This window comes from Neophocaena asiaeorientalis, unplaced genomic scaffold, assembly GCF_003031525.2.
Source record: "Neophocaena asiaeorientalis asiaeorientalis breed wild unplaced genomic scaffold, Neophocaena_asiaeorientalis_V1.1 scaffold57, whole genome shotgun sequence".
Lineage (NCBI taxonomy): Eukaryota > Metazoa > Chordata > Mammalia > Artiodactyla > Phocoenidae > Neophocaena > Neophocaena asiaeorientalis.
The window spans coordinates 610,965-632,822 of NW_020172731.1; the positions used below are offsets into that span (position 1 = coordinate 610,965).

Consider the following 21,858-nt stretch of genomic DNA (forward strand, 5'->3'; position numbering starts at 1 on the left):
TGCATCGGCAGGCGGACTCTCAACCACTGCGCCACCACGGAAGCCCGCAATTACTATCTTTATCATTAAATTTAGCACCCATTGCTCTATATACAACTTCTAATTTCAGGTTAGTCCTATCTCAGCAACTATATTGTGGGATCATCTAAGATAATCACTGTGTCTCATATAGCAATCCTTATCATTTGTAAACTTAACAGTCACGTTTTAACTATCTTCCCAAGCAACTCTGAAGGGGGTAATTTGTAGATTTCATAAGCTATGAACTTGACCCAGTGTTCTAGTTAATTGTCCATTTTCCACATTTCAGTGAAATATTGTTTGTATCTATACATGGTCACACATGCAGTAACTTCTTGAAAGAATGAAACTTTTATTTCCTTGTGAAAGTCAGAACACAGGACTAATAGTTCTTGGATATTTGGACAAATACAAGAAATCAAATATGAAATTCAACAATGGCTCAGATTCAGAGTGTGAACAAGTCCACTATATATTCTATATGAAAACAAAAACAGGCAATTTGTTAATCTTCCAAGTGTTCCAACCAGGAGAGCTGGTTAATACCAAAGAATGCAACTGCTGGATTATGTGGTAATAGTATGTTTAGTTTTATTGGCAAGTGCCAAACTGTCTTCGAAGGCAGCTCTACCACTTTACGTTTCCACCAAAAAGGAAGGAGAGTTCTTGTTGTCCACATTCTCACCAGCATTTGGTGATGCCAGTGTTTTGGATTTTAGTCATTCTAATAGGTGTGTATTGCTATTGAATTGTTTTAATTTGAAATTCTCTAAAGACATATGATGTTGATCATTTTTTCATCTGCTTATTTGCCATATGTATATTGTCTTTGGTGAGGTGTCTGTACAGACGTCTTGACCATGGATTGTGCTTTTGGTGTTGTATTTAAAAAGGCATTGCCAAACCCAACCAAGTTCACCTGGATTTTCTCTTATCTTTTAGAAGTTGTTTTTTTTGTTGTTGTTGTTTTTTCTTTTTGCTGTACGCGGGCCTCTCACTGTTGTGGCCTCTCCTGTTGCAGAGCACAGGCTCAGGACGCGCAGGCCCAGCGGCCATGGCTCATGGGCCCAGCCGCTCCACGGCATGTGGGATCTTCCCGGACCGGGGCACGAACCCGTGTCCCCTGCATTGGCAGGCGGACTCTCAACCACTGCGCCACTAGGGAAGCGCCTAGAAGTTTTATAGTTTTGCATTTCACATTTAAGTCTATGGTCCATTTTGAGTTAATTTTTGTCAGTTATTTTAATAAAGGAAATTTAAATAAGGAATTAGAGAACTAAAAATGCAAAAAAGAAGCACTGAGGTGACACAGATACAGTAACTGCAAGAGCAGCAAAAGAAAGTGGTTGAACTGATGCTTAGGAAAGGGGCTGCACAGAGCTGGGACCCAAACTGCTGTGAAGATGGCATGGGGCAGCTGGTGCTGGTATCTCAGAAGGTCATAATGAGTGTGAAAAAAAAAAAAAAAAGAACCACTGTCACTGCATGCACTTTAAGGATTCTTATGTCTTTGTTAAGAATTGGTCCTTTTATCATCATGGAATGTCTTTCTTTATCTCTGGTATTTTCCTTGCTCTGAAGTCAGTTTTGCTATGATAGCAGATCTTAAATGTTCTCACCATAAAAAGGAAATGGTAATTATGTGAGGAGCTGGAGATGTTAGCTAACACTATAGTGGTAATCATTTCATGATATGTAAGTGTATCAAGTCAACAGGTTGTACACCTTAAACTTATACAATGCTATATATGTCAATTATATATATCAATAAAGCTGCAAAAAATATATATAAAAGCAGGTTTCTTATAGACAACATATAGCTGGGTCTCATTTAATCCCGTCTGAGAGTCTCTGTCTTTTAACTGGTATACCTTAGACCATTAATATTTAAAATGACTACTGATATAGTTGGATTAACATCTACCATAGTTGTTACATTTTCTATTTGTTGTCCTTGTTTCTTTTTTGTCTTATCTTTTTCTGCCTTCTGTTTTGTTTTTTTTTAATATTTATTTATTTATTTGGCTGCACCAGGTCTTAGTTGTAGCACGCAGGATCTTCATTGACGCCTGCAGGATCTTCAGTTGCGGCATGCAGGATCTTTTTATTGCAACATGTGGGATCTTTAGTTGTGGCATACAGGCTCTTAGTTGTGGCATGAGGGATCTAGTTCCCTGACCAGGGATCAAACCAGGGCCCCCTGCATTGGGAGCGTGGAGTCTTAACTGCTGGACCACCAGGGAAGTCCCTCCTTCTCTGGTTTTAACTAAGCTTTTTATATGATTCCATTTTTTCTCCTCTCCTAGCATGTTCATTACAACCAGCCCTCTGTATCCATGAGTTTCACATCAGCAAATTCAGGTTGAATGTGTGGATGTGAAACCCATGGATACAGCTGACTGTATACCTCTCTTTTTACCCTTTTTAGTGGTTATGCTTGAGTTGGCAATATACATTTACAACTAATCCAAGGCTTCTTTCAGATAACACTATACCACCTCACGGGTAGTGCAAGTAAAGTACCCTATGACAGAGTACTCTTCTCTCTCCCTCCTGTCCTTTAAAACATTGCTATCATTCATTTCATTCATCCATAAGCTATAATTATGAAATACATTAAAACTATTATTATTGTGAACAAATTGTTGTCTGTTGATTTTCAGTTTGTTCACTTTCTTATTGTGAGAACAGAAGTGGTGACTACTAAGCTACTTAGATGCCAGAACAGAAACTGGAAGTTCCTATTTTTTAAGTAGATAATCATTAGCAGTATTTATTATACAGAATCCTAAAATTTCTATCTTGGTTTCAAACTACTGTATAATATCATCTACATCATTTTTAACTGGGGGGAACCATTCTACCTTCTCAAGTGTGAAGGCTCTCATTTCACAGCTTTCAGGAGATTATCCGATTTTGTAAGTTTTAAGAGGTTAACATTTCTGAATGATTTTTAATTTTGTGTTTATGGAAGTATTAACATTGTGCTGGAGCTATACTTGGCTGAAAAATTCAATTAGCTAAAGGTCTAAGCCCCTGCCCTTAAAGAGGTAATAAATTATATTTTAAATGTTAACACTACAAAGTACAAAACAAAATACACCTATCATTCTTCACTTGTACTTAAGAACATGGCTTTGGAGGCAGAAAGAAATGTTTTTAGATCTTAACTCTCCCTTATTAGCTTTATCATAAAGCCTCTCCTTATCCTCATTTCCTTCCTCTATAGAATAAGGATAATAAAACCTACCACACTGGGTTATTATAACAGATGACCTTATGTGCTTTGCACGTAAGTTCACGGTATAAATAGTACTCGCTGCTGCTGCTGTTGTTTTTGTTGCTTTTATCATCATTAGGCTATATCTCCTTTATCTGCTATTGCCACAGTTGAAAACATTTCAATTATGGAGTCTACTCCACTTTGTGTAGGCATACCCTAGCTGTATCTATTCTATTTGGACCATTTTACTGCCCCTCCTATTTCCTGGGAATGAATTTTATGAAGAAAAATTTTCCATTCTATTTTGTTCTCTCCTTATAAAATCTAGTCCTCATTAATCCACATATAAAATGCTACTTTGTACATTTAAAAATATGAACCACGGGCTTCCCTGGTGGCGCAGTGGTTGAGAGTCCACCTGCCGATGCAGGGGACACGGGTTCGTCCCCCGGTCCGGGAAGATCCCACATGCCACGGAGCGGCTGGGCCCATGAGCCATGGCCGCTGAGCCTGCGCGTCCGGATCCTGTGCTCCGCAACGGGAGAGGCCACAACAGTGAGAGGCCCGCATATAGCAAAAAAAAAAAAAAAAGAACCAACAAAAAGGAAAAGTAAGTGAAAACTTTTTGGGTGCAAACATAATGTCAAAAGCATTGGGGAAATATATCTATAAATAAAACAGCAGCTAAACTACTTTTTATAGCAGGAATTGGTTTATGGAACTGGCTTTAAAATACCATTTAATACTTCCTTTCTTTCTAAAGGTCTAATTCCACTTCTGAGATGCCAATTCTCAAAATGAATGAGCTTTGTAAATTCCTCAAATTGAGAGAAATTTAAATTATACCAAAACTTTCAAACTCAACAGCCTTAATCCTGTAGCTTTTTGTAGGTAACCTGTATTTGTCTGAGTTTCGTAATATTGAATTTTTCTTCCGAGTTTTGTCTATGCCAGCAAACCTTTTCCAAAACTTAAAAAGAAATTCTAAACTGAAAAGAACTTTTTCAGAATGCAAGGCAAAACTTGTATCCTTTCCCATAATTATTAAGGAAACTAAAATAGCTTCTTTAAATTAATAACCCAGCTCCTTTTCACAGCAAGCACAGAAGAGATACTAAGTTCTTCAGATTCCTGTTTAACTTCTCTCCCATGGGATTTGGATTTAAAATTCTCTTCAAAGAAATTGAATGTGGGCTTAGTTATTCAGTGACAGAAATTAACATTAAATTTCAGATGCCAAATCGGAGAGAAGGCGACCTATACTCCTGGACATGAGTGGTCTTGGTTTCTTCACGGAATGAAGAACAGAAGAGAAAACCATTACAGGAGTGCCTCCTTATCCACACGGGATACGTTCCAAGACCCCCAGTTGATACCTGAAACTGTGAATAGCACCAAACCCTATATATACTGGTTTTTTCCTATACATACAAACCTAGGATAAAATTTAACTTTTAAATTAGGCATGATAGGGACTCCCCTGGTGGTCCAGTGGGTAATACTCTACACTCCCAATGCAGGGGGCCCGGGTTCGATCCCTGGTCCGGGAACTAGATCCTGCATGCATGCCACAACTAACAGTCTGCAGGCCGCAACTAAAAGATCACACACCACAACTAAGACCCAGAGCAGCCAAAATAAATAAATAAATATATTTTTTAAAAAATTAGGCACTGGCTTGTAGAAGGACTGGGTAGAACACAAGGGAAGTTGGCTGCATGAAGATGGAGCTCTTTGCAGACGCAGCGCCTAAGATGGCTGAGAATTTTAGGCAGTTCTGCACTGGACAATTCAGAAAAGATGGGGTTCCAACAGGATACAAAGGGAGCAGCTTCCGCAGGGTCATAAAAGATTTCATGATTCAGGGTGGAGATTTTGTTAATGGAGATGGTACTAGAGTCACTAGTATCTACTGGGGGGGGCTGTTTGCAGATGAAAACTTTAAGCTTAGACACTCAGCTCCAGGCCTGCTTTTCGTGGCAAACAGTGGTCCCAGAACAAATGGCTGCCAGTTTTTCATCACCTGCTCTAAATGTGATTGGCTGATGGGAAGCACGTGGTGTTTGGAAAAATCATTGATGGACTTCTGGTGATGAGAAAGATTGAGAATGTTCCCACAGGCCCCAACAATAAGCCCAAGCTGCCTGTGGTGATCTCACAGCGTGGAGAGATGTAGTCCAGAGGAAGACTGAATCAGGCCTTCCCTTGCTCGGGGTGATGCTCCTGAGTAAGATACTTTGGATTGGCCCCTGTGTTTGCTTCCCTGCCTGCTGCTGCCCCATTTGATCAAGAGACCTCACAGATTCAGAAGCCAAGATTTTGTGTTTAGATTTTCAACTGTAAATAAAGTTGTTCATTTAAAAAAAAAAATTAGGCATGGGACTTCCCTGGTGATGCAGTGGTTAAGAATCTGCCTGCCAATGAAGGGGACACAGGTTCAATCCCTGGTCTGGGAAGATCCCACATGCCGTGGAGCAACTAAGCCCATGGGCCACAACTACTGAAGCCCGTGTGCCCTAGAGCCCACGCACCGCAACTACTGAGCCCACGTGCCACAACTACTGAAGCCTACGTGCTCTAGGGCCCACATGCTGCAACTACTGAGGCTGTGTGCTGCAACTACTGAAGCCCAAGTGCTGCAACTACTGAAGCCCGTGCGCCTAGAGCCTGTGCTCCACAACAAGAGAAGCCACCGCAATGAGAAGCCCGCTCACTGCAACGAAGAGTAGCCCCCACTCGCTGCAACTAGAGAAAGCCCGCACGTAGCAACAAAGACCCAACGCAGCCAAAAAAAAAAAATTAGGCATGATAAGAGATTAACAACAGGGCTTCCCTGGTAGCGCAGTGGTTGAGAGTCTGCCTGCCGGTGCAGGGGACACGGGTTCGAGCCCTGGTCTGGGAGTATCCCACATGCCGCAGAGCAACTGGGCCCGTGCGCCACAACTACTGAGCCTGCACGTCTGGAGCTTGCGCTCCGCAAAAAGAGAGGCTGCAACAGTGAGAGGGCCGCGCACCACGATGAAGAGTGGCCCCCGCTCGCCGCAACTAGAGAAAGCCCTCACACAGAAACGAAGACCCAACACAGCCAATCAATCAATCAATAAATAGAAATGCTGTAGAATTATTTTAAAAAAAGAGATTAACAACAATAACTAATAATAAAATAGGACAATTACAACAATATACTATAATAGAAGTTATGTGAATGTGGTCTTGCTCTCTCTCAAATTACATTACTATCCTGTGCTCCCCCTTCTTCTTCTTGTGACCATGTGAAATGATAACATGCCTGTGTGACGAGATGAAGTGAGGTGAATGATATAGGCACTGTAACGTAATGTTAGGCTACTACTGACTTTCTGACGATGTATCAGAAGGAAGATCATCTGCTCCATGTCATCCTGGATCGTCAAGCCATGTTGATGGCTGGGTGTCAGAAGCAGATGTTGACGGCTGGGGATCCCAGGCGGGACAGAATTGGAGCAGGTGAGATTTCATCCACTACTCCGAACAACATGTAATTTAAAACCTATCAATTGTTTACTTCTGGAATTTTCCATTTAATATTTTTGAACCACAGTTCACTACAAGTAACTGAAGCTGTGAAAAGTGAAACCCCAGATGAGGAGGGACTACTGTACTTTCTAACAATTAAGTCATTCTTGGTTTCTAATCTTTCATTATTTCTCCCAAATTAACCGTTTGTTTCAAACCATTTCATCTAAAAACAAACTAAATAAAATATACCTTTTCCTGAGTCTGTGAAAATTCAATAAGGCAAAGCTTTCATAAGGAAGCAGTGAAAACACACCTGAAGACTAATTTATTTATATGTAACAGTGTGCTGCATCCTAAAGAAATAAGGGTCTATTTCTTGACCTTTAGTCTCTCTGACGTTTGCAGGTAGTGGTGTGCACTTAGTTGAACATGAAGCATCAATGAGTATCTGAGGCCCTCTTTATTCATTTCATTTCTCTTACGCCCCCTAAAACAATAAATGTTACTTTCAATGAAAAGAATTCAAGGTGGATATTCAGTTCAAGCATGTTTCATCAGGGAACAAAGGTTAGTTTTCATCCCAAACCAGAATGTCTGAATCTTTTGCGCCAAAGTACAAAAAGAGATAAATAGGTCATTGGCTAATCTTCCATTTAAAATATGACAGCAGAGAGTGGCCATCAATTTTTGACTGCATGCAACTTATAAATCTGTCATTTCATAAGCTAATGAAATGACAGATTTATAAGAACCTTCCTTTCTATAAGGGGTCCATAATGCTCACCTTAAAAGTCATCACTGCATTTGCTCAATGTAAGGGATCAACATATTTAGGTTGATTTTGATGAGCTTTAAATATTAGGTAATTTACTGCCGATTAAAGCTAACAATATATTTAAAAAACAATCTAGATTAGTTTTTTGATAATGTCCTGAGATTTTAGAAGTCGGTGGTATTATGGAATTTTAATTCCCCTACATCTCAAGAACTCTGGATGACAGGGAAAGAATAGGGAGGGTGTGCCTTGCCAGCTGCAACCCACGGGGTGGTCCTATAGTCACTGTCACTGGGCCAGTGAGGACAGTCATCTGAGGTTCATTAATCAAAGCAGCAGGAGGGATCAAGGTAAGAATATAGCACTTCAGAGCTTTAGAAAACACATCCAAATGACCTAACCCACTGACGCTCAAAATAGACCCGTGAAATAGGCAAATACACAGGAGATGCTATAGAGAAGCTGGGATTCTAAAGTACTTATTTGTCCAAGGTCACTATGCCAGTGGGAGGCAAAGATGTGATTGGGTTTTTTTTCTATTTCTTTTTTGATTTTGTTTTATTTTTTAACATCTTTATTGGAGTATAATTGCTTTACAATGTTGTATTAGTTGCTGCTGTATAACAAAAGGAATCAGCTATATGTATACATATATCCCCATATCTCTTCCCTCTTATGTCTCCCTCCCACCCTCCCTATCCCACCCCTCTAGGTGGTCACAAAGCACCCAGCTGATCTCCCTGTGCTATGCGGCTGCTTCCCACTAGCTATCTGTTTTACATTTGGTAGTGTATCTATGTCCATGCCACTCTCTCACTTAGTCTCAGCTTACCCTTCCCCCTCCCTGTGTCCTCAAGTCCATTCTCTGCATCTGTGTCTTTATTCCTATCCTGCCCCTAGGTTCTTCAGAACCTTTCTTTTTTTTTTTTGAGATTCCATATATATGCGTTAGCATATGGTATTTGTTTTTCTCTTCCTAACTTACTTCACTCTGTATGACAGACTCCAGGTCCATCCACCTCACTACAAATAACTCAATTTCATTTCTTTTTATGGCTGAGTAATATTCCATTGCATATATGTGACACATCTTTATCAATTCATCTGTCGATGGACACTTAGGTTGCTTCCATGTCCTGGCTATTGTAAATAAAGATGTGATTCTTAATCTCAGATACTGTTCACAAAAATAAAGAAAAAAAAAAAGAAAGAAAGAAATATACTGAGACTCCTAGAGCTTAGTCCCAGGACTTTTTCGCTAAGAGTTCTTTTCTATTCCATGACTCTACTTATCAAATATATGTGGATTATTCCCAATTGTATAACTCCCTTCTAGACCTCTCCTCTGAGCACAACACATACATGTCCATCTTCACCTACATCACCACTTGAATGCCTAAAAAAGCCAATCAATCCTACCAGGGCTCTTGTTACTCCTCCTTTCAAAAGCTGTTCCCAGGCTTCCTCAGCTTGGTAGGTGTCACACCATTGCTCAAGTCAGGTGGGAATCATTTTACTCTCTGCCTTTCCTCTACCCCAGCATTCCACATCCAAGGCATCGGCAAGTCTGATAAGATTCCTCTTCCAAGATACTGTATATCTCAATTCCACCACCTCTCCCCACTTCCACTCCACCACTCAAGTCCAAGCCACCATCACCTCTTGCCTGGACCATTGCAATAGTCTCCTCATCGGCTACCCTGTCTCCCTTCACAGCTCCATAAAAATCCATTCTATATACAACACCTAAAATCATGACCCTTTCCATTTGCACTTAAAATAAGGTGAAAGCTCCTATAAAAGTCCACTTAGCTATGCCAACATTTTCAGAAATGTTCAGTGTCTCAGAAATAAAGGCTCAGTATTGTCATGGCAGGACAGTGGCAGAGGAAACATGTAGGTCAGGACTTAAACCAAGTCTTTCAAATGTCCTTTTCATTAAGCCGTTCAACTTCCCAATGATCTATTCCCAGAAACTGATCTGTTTCTCAGTTTTCTCATTTGTAATATTATAAGAAAACTGCTTCTCCTCCTACCTCACCTGGTGATTAAGAGGATCAAATGAGATAATATATGTAAAAGCACTTGAAAACATAAAGCATTACAAATATAAAGTAATATAAAACGCCTACTAATACACAAATGGTGCTCAAGCATGGGGTTTTCTGGGCCTTTGCTTACAAGAAAGAGGAGTTAAGTGAGTCTAGCTAAAATAATTGACTTTTGGGAATTCTCTGGTGGTCCAGTGGTTAGGACTTGATACTCTCACTGCCAGGGCCCCAGGTTCGATCCCTGGTCGGGGAACTATAATAAAATCCCATAAGCCGCACAGCACAGCAAAAATAAATAAGTAAAAAATTGACTTTTAACTCTTATCACTAGAATACGGTTTGGCTGGTTGGAGCCCTTTCTATTGCTTAAGAAGACTAATGCCAGATAAAAAAACACATAGCTGCCCTGGTTAACTTCCTGATTTCAGGCTTTACCTTACCAATAAATAAGAAATAGCCAGATAACTCTTAGAAACACATTTTTGACTAAAAAGAAAATAGGAAGCTAAAAGCCCTGGTTTGGAAGGCTGAGAAAATGAGCCTCACCTTGCCCAAAGTCTGTCCATAATTCTTCTCCTGCCCTCTCTCCAGGATGTGGGGGGCACAGCTCCAGAGGAGATGAAAACCCAGGGCTGCAGGGCCCTTCCAAAACCCAGGGACACAGGATGACTCCAACTCTGGACCACTTCCGTAGCTCCTGGAAATTCTTCCAGACAGCAGGAGCTGCAGCTGAGTGCCAGACCCAGGTCAAGTTGGAGAAGTCCTCACCCCATCACCCCAGGATCCAGACATTGTAAGTAAGAAACTGGCCTCAAGTATGACATAAAGTCTAATGGGCAGGAAAAAGCAAAATGCTTCTAATAAAGTGAGTCTATCACTATACAATTTTATTAAAGTCAGATTTATTGACAAAGGCATTGAGTTAGGAAAGAAATTGTAAAAACTGTGGCAAGATGAGCAAGATAAACAAGTTGCTACATGTAATCTTCCTTTCTTCATGGTTGTCCCCAGAACAGACCCACCAAACTGCATAATCATTTCACTACTTCTTCACAAATTCATATTATTCAATTTAATTTTTTCATTGATTCTCTTCAAACCAGTTATCATTATTTTATTTCAGTTCTACTTAAGTTCACTAGTCCTTTAAAAAATAATACTTAGTGACATTTAATATATTCAGACTATAGAAATGGAAACTATGCCATTAATCAAGGGCCTGCAAGTTTTTATCTGCAAAGGGCCAGATAATATTTCAGGCTTTATAGGCTCCACACTGTCTCTGTCACATATTGCTTTTTTTTTTTTTTAAACAACCTTTAAAAATATAAAAATTTCTTAGCTCTTAGACAATACAAAAACAGACCATGGGCTATAGTTTATCAACCTTTGTTGTAAATAATAATTGTGAACTAACAGCATATAGAACATATATAGTATATGCAACATGAATCAACCTTTCACTTAAAACAAATCACACTGGTTCAACAGGCTTCCTTTTCCTAAAGCAGGTTCTAAAACTAGGAATGCTCTATATTAGAGAAGGATGAGGAATGTGTCCTATTTTTATGAAAGAAAAATTCTGCCCAGCTATTTTTTTCTCCCTTCTTAGGTGGTCAAGGATAAAAGATGTTCACTAAGAACTAATGAAGAATCACTTAGAATGTACATATTTACAATGAAATTCAAAAGCCTAGGTTAATACTGTACAGACTGATAAAACACAAATTTGTGAAACCTCAGAAATTACAGACACAAAGCCGAAAAGCCAAAAGTAGCTAGAATAAAATTCACCAATCCATCAAAGAAGGAGGATGTATTATTAAAATGACTTTCTTTTAGGATCTCTGCACTAACAGTAAAAAATAGCAACAAAATTCTGGAAGGATAATGCCATACAAATGACTTGCTGCAGTTGGTATTGCTACCCCACAAGGCAATGAAGTCCACTGTAGCTGAGATAAAGGAACTCTTACAGAGTTGCTGCACTGTTACCAAGCAACAAGAAATAAAATGTCAGGATTAGCACTTGATTTAATTTTTACCATCAACAAACCATACTTCTATTCTGCTATTCTTCTGGATGTAAATGGTCATTAGGCTAAGAATTATTAATCTATAAGAGTACACACACAAAAAAATATGCAGTGAAGTTAATACCTGGCATTCACCAAGTTCATGCTTTTTATATTTACTGCTTCCTTGGTAGAAACAGCAAATAATAACAGAATAGTGATTCTATTACTGAGAAGGTTATTTTGTCAAAATATTCAACTAAATCTTCACTAAATACATCTTCATTAGCATTGAAATATTCTCAAATCAGTGTTGCATTTTATGAAAATTCAAGGAAATGAATGAATTGTCTTTAAATACTTTAATACTTCAAAATAAGTAAAGTCAATCACTTCATTTAGTTTAGTTGTGTAAGGATATTATCATCTGTCAAAGCAATTGTACATCTGGCTGAATTTGTAGCATAAATTTATAGATATCTCTTTCAGAGTGGTATAGCAATCACTTTTTAAAAAATGAAATCTAAAAGCATTAATAAAATCCTATAACTGAAAAACTAAAAAAGAAAAAAATGTAAATTAAGGATATTATATAATTTAACAGACTTAAAAATCAATCACTGTAAATGACATCCATAGCTCACCACATCATCCCCAAAGTTAACACTTGGGAAGGTGACCGTGTTATGCCTTAGGATCATGAGGTCCCAGGGTTCACGGGGAGTTGGTGGGAAGAGAGTGTTCCTTCTTTTTGTATTGTGTCAAATAGCTCTCTTACCTGCCTGTGTTTTTAAAGAACTTGTGTTGAGTGTTCAACTCAGCTGGCCTGTGTGAATGAAGTAAAGAGGATTAGGATTAAACAGGTTCTTGCTGTCCTTATCTTCTCGCTAAGGAAGAGAAGTAGAGAGCATTACCAGGTAAATACTAAAGTGCAGTGAAGGGCATTTACTATATTACGCTTCACACAGTGAATGTCAAATTTGACATTTCAGCCAAGTTCATAAATATCATGTCTCCAAGTCAATCAGCAATTTGTGCGTGGGCATAAATTCCATACAGGCATGGAGCAGTGGTCGCCTGTGTATGCATGTGTGTGCTTGACATTGCATCTGTCTAATGAAGTTTCTCAACATGGTTACATGTGTTTCTCTTGGGTGGATGGAACCTTTAGGTTTTTTCCTGTTTAGACCTATTTCTTTTTTCTTTTTACCGTCTCTTGGAAAAATTATGAGTTTCTCTGTAATATCAAAAGGCATTAGCAATCTTAAGATTAAGAATAAAAGAAACTTAAGAGGAAAGGAATTATGTTTATCCCGTGCGCAGTTTCATTTTTCCTGAAGCAGGACGGAAGATAACCAGTCTCTAAAACATCAATACACTAATTGGGCCTGCTTGGTGGAGATTAAATGTTCACAGGATCCACTGAAGTGATTAGGTCGAATGGTTAAAATCCACTGTATTCCCACATCCTAGTGTAAAGTGAGCTAACCACCAGTTTGACTTCTTCTGCAAAGGTAATTTATGAGGTGTTGTCAACACAAAGTTCTCCAAACAGGGCCAGAGAGTCACAAAAGTCAGGAGGCTCCAATCGCAAATTCACATTCTCCATTCATCTCAGAGTTTTAAAGTCAGATTTGGGCCTAGTCATCTTGTGAACTATTACAAATGAACTAAAAACAGAAATCACACTTCACACAGCCTAGGAAGAAGATACTGCCATGATTCTCAAGACAGCTACCCTCATATAAGAGTCCTCGGCCCACCACCTCAGACGGAAGAAAGGGGAGTGTGTCGTCCCCAGTCGCCAGGTCCACCAGGGAGGCTCCACTGCTCCTCTTTCCACCGCCCAGCTTCCTCACCTCCCGGAGGCCTCTGCTCAACTGTCATCTCAGTGGGGCCTTCTGTTACTGACCAACCCATTCAAACTTCCACTTTGGGGAACTCCCTGGCGGTCCAGGGGTTAGGGCTCCACACTCCCACTGCCGAGGGCCCGGGTTCAATCCCTGGTCAGGGAACTAAGATCCCACAAGCCATGCAGTACGGACAAAAAAAAAGCAAAGACAGGGGCGCTTCCCTGGTGGTGCAGTGGTTGAGAGTCTGCCTGCCGATGCAGGGGACATGGGTTCGTGCCCCGGTCTGGGAAAATCACACATGCCGCGGAGCGGCTGGGCCCGTGAGCCATGGCTGCTGGGGCTGCGCATCCAGAGCCTGTGCTCCGCAACGGGAGAGTTCACAACAGTGAGAGGCCTGCGTACCGCAAAAAAAAAAAGGTGGGGGGGGGAAGCAAAGACAAAAACAAAATTTATCTTTCTTCTCCTGACATTTCATGTCCCTTTTCATGCTTTGTTTCATCTCCTTTTTATCAATATCTAATATAATATATATTTTACTTATTTATTGCACCTATTGTCAGTCTTGAGCATTATAATGTAAGCTCATGAGGGATACAATATCCGGTGATTATCTCAAAATACTACAAGAGGAGGCAGGAGATGGGGATGAAGAAGGGGCAGGAGTGATCGTGGGTTGACAGTCATTGGAGCTGGAGGACGAGCTCAGATGGGTTCATTACACTCTTCTGTTTACTGTTGTGTATGTCCGTTAGCCTTCATAATAAACACTGAAAACAAAATTTGTGATACCATTTACACTGCTATTTTCACCTTTCCTCATCCACCAATCAGGAACAACACATATCTTCTTGGCAGGATGGTAGATGTACCCCTAATCTTTTCCTCTAGTTAACCTCCTCTGGAGACACGGCATGTACCAGGCACTAGTACAGGACGCAGAAGTCACAGGTCCCAAAGCTTGGCTCTTCTAAACAAGAAGTCTTAGGATATCTTTGGAAAATAATCTTCCATATGTCCATACCTTATGACTTAGAATTATTTTTAAGGGACTGATAACTACAATATTCCTGACAGTGGCTCTCTCTGCAGGAAAGGCAGGCAGATGAAAACGAGAATAAGCAATCCGCCAATCCTTACCTTAGGTGGGTTCGTAGGTGTTCAATTTATTACTGCGCTTAATCACCCACAAAGGCTACATGCATATAATACTTGTATGCATCAAACATCATGTAATATGAACAATTCTTTCATAAGCAAATACATAAATATGCCATAATATAAAAATAATAAAAATAACTTTATTGAAGTCATGGGAATGAATGTGTTTGTCTTAACTAAAAGCTGAAATTAGCCAAAATAGCTGAAGAGGCCTTGCATAAACCTTGCCATCTTCCAACACCAGCCAGGGCACACACCTGAAGAAACTAGGTGGGTTATTTTGTTCATAGGTAACCTCAACAGCCTTCGGTGGCTGAGTCAGATGAGCTTCCCTGACAGCACCGGCACGCCAGGCTGCTTGCAGGAGACAAAGCATCAACAGGTTCCTGAGTGAAGCACTTGCGCCCCTCCCCATGAGTTTTCTATTATAAGCTGCTTTAAAAAAAAAAAAAAATGTAAAGAACGGTAACTTCCCAGAGAAACACAGCCTGATTGGATATGCACCCAGGAGACTGGCTGAGGGGCTCATGGGAAGTTGAAGGGTTAACAGACCCCTACAAAAGCCAAATGAGTTCCACAGTACTGCTGTTACTCATACACATGGAACGCAATGCCAAGAGTTGTTCCCTGGCTGGTCTTGCACTTAAACTTGTGAAGTTTATCAAGGAAGATTCCACCCACTCAAAGAGGAGGTCCAGAAATAACACTGTCTGTCCTAAAAAGAGAAATATCTTTCTGGCATGTATGCCAATATGTGCACCCACTTGTACTATTTTCCCCAAGTAACTACCCCCAGTTCCTTAAGAGACGGGGAAAGAGACAGCCAGCCTTCACTATGTCACAACTTTGTGGCGAAACATGCAAATGGCTGCAGGTTTTAAGAATGCAAATGCAATATTCATTCCGGTTTTGTTAAAGGGGAAAACAGACATAATTGGTTTTCCACAACTCATAAGTTTGTTTAGAACACATTTGAAAGGCAAAATTTTTCCAAAAAGGAGCAATATCCCACTTTTAGAGAAACCAGAAATAATTCATGTCAACGGCCAATTTGGTATTCTCTTCAATTCAAGATAAATATACTGGTTTACCTCTTGTCAATTGGAGTTGAAATTATGAACCAAAAAAGCAAGAGACAGCTTTATGTTCCTTTGCCACCCTGCTTCTTCTTTTTTTTTTTTTAATTTATTTTACTTATTTATTTTTTTGGCTGCATTGTTGTCTTTGTTGCTGTGCACGGGCTTTCTCTACTTGCGGCGAGTGGGGGCTACTCTTCATTGCAGTGCGTGGGCTTCTCATTGCGGTGGCTTCTCCTGTTGCAGAGCATGGGCTCTAAGCGCGTGGGCTTCAGTAGTTGTGTCACATGGACTCAGTAGTTGTGGCTCGCGGGCTCTAGAGCACAGGCTCAGTAGTTGTGGTGCACAGGATTAGTTACTCCGCGGCATGTGAGATCTTCCCGGACCAGGGCTTGAACCCGTGTCCCCTGCATTGGCAGGAGGATTCTTAACCACTGCGTCACCAGGGAAGTCCCCTGCCACCCTGCTTCTACGTGCAAAAAGACTTTAAGATATCTGAGGGAATTATCATTAATATTTTAGATATTTATAGTTCTACCCCTCTCTTTACCTCCCATAAAACTCAAGTTATAGGGGGTAACCAGGGAGAAAGGCTGAAAAGATTCAGCACCAGGGGGTGGAGTGGTGCTTTAGGAGACAGGCTCTAACCCAGATCCTGCTACTGAAAAGTCCTTCATGTCCTCATTTATAAGAGAAAGGAGATGAACTAAGAGTTCTAAAAAAAAAAAAGGCTTTGTTTGAAATGTAGGGTGTAGTCATTGTTAAAGCTCCCACTGCTTAAGATACTGCAGTACAAGAATAGACATTCAATCACCATGTTCAGGGAAGTCTGTGAAAAGCTGCACAGTTCAGAGAGGCGACACAACAGAATGAACAGAATCCAAGAGGAAGACTGAATGAATCCACAGGGCTTTTGATCACAGGATGATGCTTTTCTCAAAGCCCTCTTGGAGGCAGATGGTGAAGGAGGCAAAAAGACATAATTGGAATAACTAGCAAGGAAAGCTGGGGGTAGAGGAATATATTGGCCCAAAACTCCCAATCTGCTTGATTCTAATAGTTAGCATTGAAATGTACTACTTCCAGAAATTCAATACCTTTCAAGATTTTGAAACACCATCCATTGGTGATGATTTGAGAATATTTCATAAAATAGTGGAAAAGTGCAGACACCCCGGAATCAGTCATTCTGCGGTTCTATCCTAGCTCCATCTAGCTGTGTGACATCACATCAGGTATATAACCAAACCTCTCTGTGCTTTTAAGTCCTTATCTGTAAAATAAGGAAAATAATGATTCCTACCTCATAAGACTATTGTTAACATTAAAAAAATTAACAATAACCATGAAGAATATGACTAAAACATAATAAATACTTGATTAATAGTAACTATTATTATTGTTAATATTTAACAGGCAGGAAAATACGCAGGTAATTTAAGATCTCTGAAGACTCCTGTTAAACCAGCTCATAATCGTCCATCTCACTAGGACCACTGCACAATAAAGTAGGATAGGGCTACAGGAAAGGAATTACAGAGTCCTAAAGGCCGATGCTGTTAACAGAGTGCACAAAACATAGCACAGAAGAGGAGCTGGAGGTCCAGGGTAGTCACTAGACTAAGAATAATACAAAACTCACAGTCCAGAGAGATTTCTTGTTATCAGAAGACACCTAATCTATTCATCATCCCCAATTCCAAATTATCTTCTACATCCAAGAGCACAAGTTCTTACAATTCAACCTAAAGGCATGTGGACCTCTTCTACTATGAGCACGCAGAGGGAGCAGGCTTACAATACTTTATTGTCTAAATTGCTGTTTTGCTTATATTCCTAAACTAGAATGACAAATTATACTTCATCTTGATCCTTCCAATTAGGCTCCGTCCAATCAAACTTTCTCCAGTGATGACAATATTCTTTATCTATGTGGATCAACACAATAGTCACTAGCATATGTAGTTACTGAAGAGAAACTGAATTTCTACTTTATCTAATTTTAATTAATTTAAATTTTAAAAGTCGCATGTGGCTAGTGGCTACCAGCTGGACAGTGTGGGTATAATCAATTGGGAGTGGCCATCAACAGCACTATATCGAAAGGGATCCTAATGTGAGTCTGTGTCTAAGAGGACAGAATGCTGTGAATCAGAGATGTCTGTTCTAGGACAGAGGGAGGGCAGCTTTTATCATATTTGCACGATCAATTAAAGGATTTTATCTCCTCTTCCCTTATGCCGACAGAGAACCTCTCTTTCCTAATACCTACATTAATTCTCAGACAGTAGAGAGTCATTTCCTGCTTTTGGAAGAGATAAGATTGGCTGAAAAGAACCAGATTATAAAAGAAGGAAAAAAAGAAATTCACCCAGGACGATGCACACTGCCCCATGGGACTCAGAGAAAATATACTGGTTTGTGGCAGTTTTACAGAAGTACATACAATCAAGAGAGGGTTAAACTATCAATTATTTTAAGCTACGCTATAGGCTTTTTTTCAGTACTGTTACAGATGTGTGCGATGGACATGTCATTAAGATGATTCGCTTAAAAAAAAAAAAAGATCGCACAGAGAGAGTAAACCACACTACTCATTTTAAACGCAGAAAATGTACTGAAGCCGTTGCAAAAGAAACCACCTGCCAGTGTTGAAAGTACCACATTCCCCAGCACATTAAAAATAATACTTCAAACACTGTAAATTAACTATATTTCCATAAAAGAGGAAGAAAACAAACAAAAAAATGAAGCCAAACTATGGCTATCTACTAAAAATAATAATAATACTTCACTTTCCAAGAGAGAAACAGAATTCTAACATTTGATTATTTCAAACATATGGCAGCGCTGCCTCCATGAAATACCATCTTGGGCAAGCATATGGATGAATGAAAAAATGCCAGGTAGAATACTACCATCACAAGAAAAATTAAGAACATATATACTCATTTCCAGATTGCAGAAGGGGTTCCTATTAAGCCCTCCCATGGGAAAGCTATCTCGAACACCCAAGAAAATCTGGTTCCAAAGTGATCCTCAAAGCCTAAATGAATCATTTTGAAGTCTCCTTTCAGGTTCAAATATGTATAAACAAAATGGCAAGATTTTGGTATAAGCACCTATTTCTGTCCCAGAGCTTGAACTCTGGGAAGGTTCTAAAATTATTCTAGTCTCTCCCAAACCCTGAGATGTCCAAAGGAGAGTCAGTTAGTGCCTTAATTCAACTGTTCTGAAGAGAACCACATCAAAGCAGTGAGCTGTACTAGCCTCCTTCTTCCTTAAAGTAACACCAGTAACTAACAGTGAGATAAGGAGCTTCTCCTAATACAACTTACTATTTTCCTAGGATTCTGCATACACGAAATCATCTGGAGACAAACTGGAGAACATTTATACCAAAGAAGTCCACACACTAGAGTGAAGGTTCTGAGCCCGACATCAGGCTTCCCAACCGGGGGTCCAGCAACAGGAGGAGGAATCCCAGAGAATCAAACTTTGAAGGCTAGCGGGATTTGACTGCAGGACTTCAACAGGAGTGGGGGAAACACAGACTCCACTTCTGGAGGGCACACACAAAGTAATGTGTGCATCAGGACACAGGGGAAGGAGCAGTTATCCCACAGGAGATTGAACCAGACCTATCTGCTAGTGTTGGAAGGTCTCCTGCAGGAGCAGGAAAGGTGGGGAAGCAGTGGTTGAGTCAGCCTGCTGATGCAGGGGACGCGGGTTCGTGCCCTTGTCCGGGAAGATCCCACATGCCGCAGAGCGGCTGGGCCCGTGAGCCATGGCCACTGAGCCTGCATGTCCTGAGCATGAGCTCTCCCAGAGTCCACCATTAGCCCCACCAAAGAGCTTCCAGGCGCTAGTGCTGGGTTGCCTCAGGCCAAGCAACAAACAGGTAGGAAAGTCAGCCCCACCCATCAGCAGACAAGTGGATTAAAGTTTTACTGAGCTCTGTCCACCAGAGAAACACCCAGCTCTACCCACCACCAGTCCCTCCTATCAGGAACTTGCACAGCCTTTTAGATAGCCTCATCTACCAGAAGGCAGACAGCAGAAACAAGAAGAACTACAATCCTGCAGCCTGTGGACATTCACAGAAAGATAGACAAAATGAAAAGGCAGAGGACTATGTACCAGATGAAGGAACAAGATAAGACCCCAGAAAAACACCTAAAAACACCTAAAGGAGATAGTCAACCTTCCAGAAAAAGAATTCAGAATAGTGATAGTGAAATTAATCCAGGACCTCAGGAAAAGAATGGAGGCAAATATCGAGAAGATGCAAGAAATGTTTCACAGAGACCTATAAGAATTAAAGAACAAACACCTAGAAGAATTAAAGAACAAACAAACAGAGATGAACAATACAATAACTGAAATGAAAAATACACTAGAAGGAATCAATAACAGAATAACTGTGGCAGAAGAACAGATAAGTGACCTGGAAGACAGAATGGTGGAATTCACTACTGCAGAACAGAATAAAGAAAAAAGAATGAAAAGAAATGAAGTCAGCCTAAGAGACCTCTGGGACAACATTAAATGCACCAATATTTGCGTTATAGGGATCCCAGAAGGAGGAGAGAGAGAGGACCCGAGAAAATATTTGAAGAGATTAGAGTCGAAAACTTCCCTAACATGGGAAGGAAACAGCCACCCAAGTCCAGGAAGTGCGGAGAGTCCCAGGCAGGATAAACCCAAGCAGAAACATGCCAAGACACATAGTAATCAAATTGAGAAAAATTAAAGACAAAGAAAAAGTATTAAAAACAAGGGAAAAACGACAAATAACATACAAGGAAACTCCCATAAGTTTAAGAGCTGATTTCTCAGCAGAAACTCTACAAGCCAGAAGGGAGTGGCACAATATATATATAAAGTGATGAAAGGGAAGAACCTACAACCATGATTACTCTACCCAGTAAGGATCTCATTCAGATTCAATGGAGAAATCAAAAGCTTTACAGACAAGCAAAAGCTAACAGAATTCAGCACAACCAAACTAGCTCTACAACAAATGCTAAAGGAACTTCTCTAAGTGATAAACACAAGAGAAGAAAAGGACCTACAAAAACAAACGCATAACAATTAAGAAAATGGTAATAGGAACATACATATCGATAATTACCTAATTACGTGAATGGATTAAATGCTCCAACAAAAGACACAGGCTCACTGAATGGAAACAAAAACAAGACCCATGTATATGCTGTCTACAAGAGACTCACTTCAGACCTAGGGACACATACAGACTCAAAGTGAGGGGATGGAAAAAGATATTCCATGCAAATAGAAATCAAAAGAAAGCTGGAATAGCAGTACTCATATCTGATAAAATAGACTTTAAAATAAAGAATGTTACAAGAGACAAGGAAGGACACTACATAATGATCAAGGGATCAATCCAAGAAGATATAACAATTATAAATATTTATGCACCCAACATAGGAGCACCTCAATACATAAGGAAACAGCTAACAGCTATAAAAGAGGAAATCGACAGTAACACAATAATAGTGGGGGACTTTAACACCACACTTACACCAATGGATAGATCATCCAAACAGAAAATTAATAAGGAAACACAAGCTTTAAATGACACAATAGACCAGATAGATTTAATTGATATTTATAGGACATTCCATCCGAAAACAGCAGATTACACTTTCTTCTCAAGTGCACACGGAACATTCTCCAGGATAGATTGATCACGTCTTGGGTCACAAATAAAGCCTCAGTAAATTTAAGAAAACTGAAATCATGTCAAGCATCTTTTCCGATCACAAAGCTATGAGACTGGAAATAAGTTACAGGGAGAAAAACGTAAAAAGCACAAACACATGGAGGCTAAACAATACGTTACTAAATAACCAAGAGATCACTGAAGAAATCAAAGAGGAAATAAAAAATAACTAGAGACAATTGACAATGAAAACACAACGATCCAAACCCTATGGGATGCAGCAAAAGCAGTTCTAAGAGGGAAGTATATAGTAATACAAGCCTACCTCAAGAAACAACATCTCAAATAAACCATCTAACCTTACAAGTAACTAGAGAAAGAAGAACAAACAAAACCCAAAGTTAGTAGAAGGAAAATCATAAAGATCAGAGCAGAAATAAAAGAAATAGATACAAAGAAAAGAATAGCAAAGATCAATAAAACTAAAAGCTGGTTCTTT

The 21,858-nt window shown here is 39.9% G+C and overlaps 1 protein-coding gene, 1 non-coding gene and 1 pseudogene across 3 annotated transcripts in view; 2 read left to right on the forward strand and 1 right to left on the reverse strand.

Annotated features, from left to right (window-relative positions):
• Positions 1–21,858, reverse strand: part of OXCT1 (3-oxoacid CoA-transferase 1) — a 137,003-nt gene that overhangs the window by 88,564 nt on the left and 26,581 nt on the right. The window lies entirely within an intron of this gene.
• Positions 4,927–5,449, forward strand: LOC112396557 (peptidyl-prolyl cis-trans isomerase H pseudogene; annotated as a pseudogene).
• TRNAE-CUC (transfer RNA glutamic acid (anticodon CUC)) lies at positions 9,749–9,821 on the forward strand. The gene has a single exon. It is a non-coding gene; the product is annotated as a tRNA-Glu (tRNA).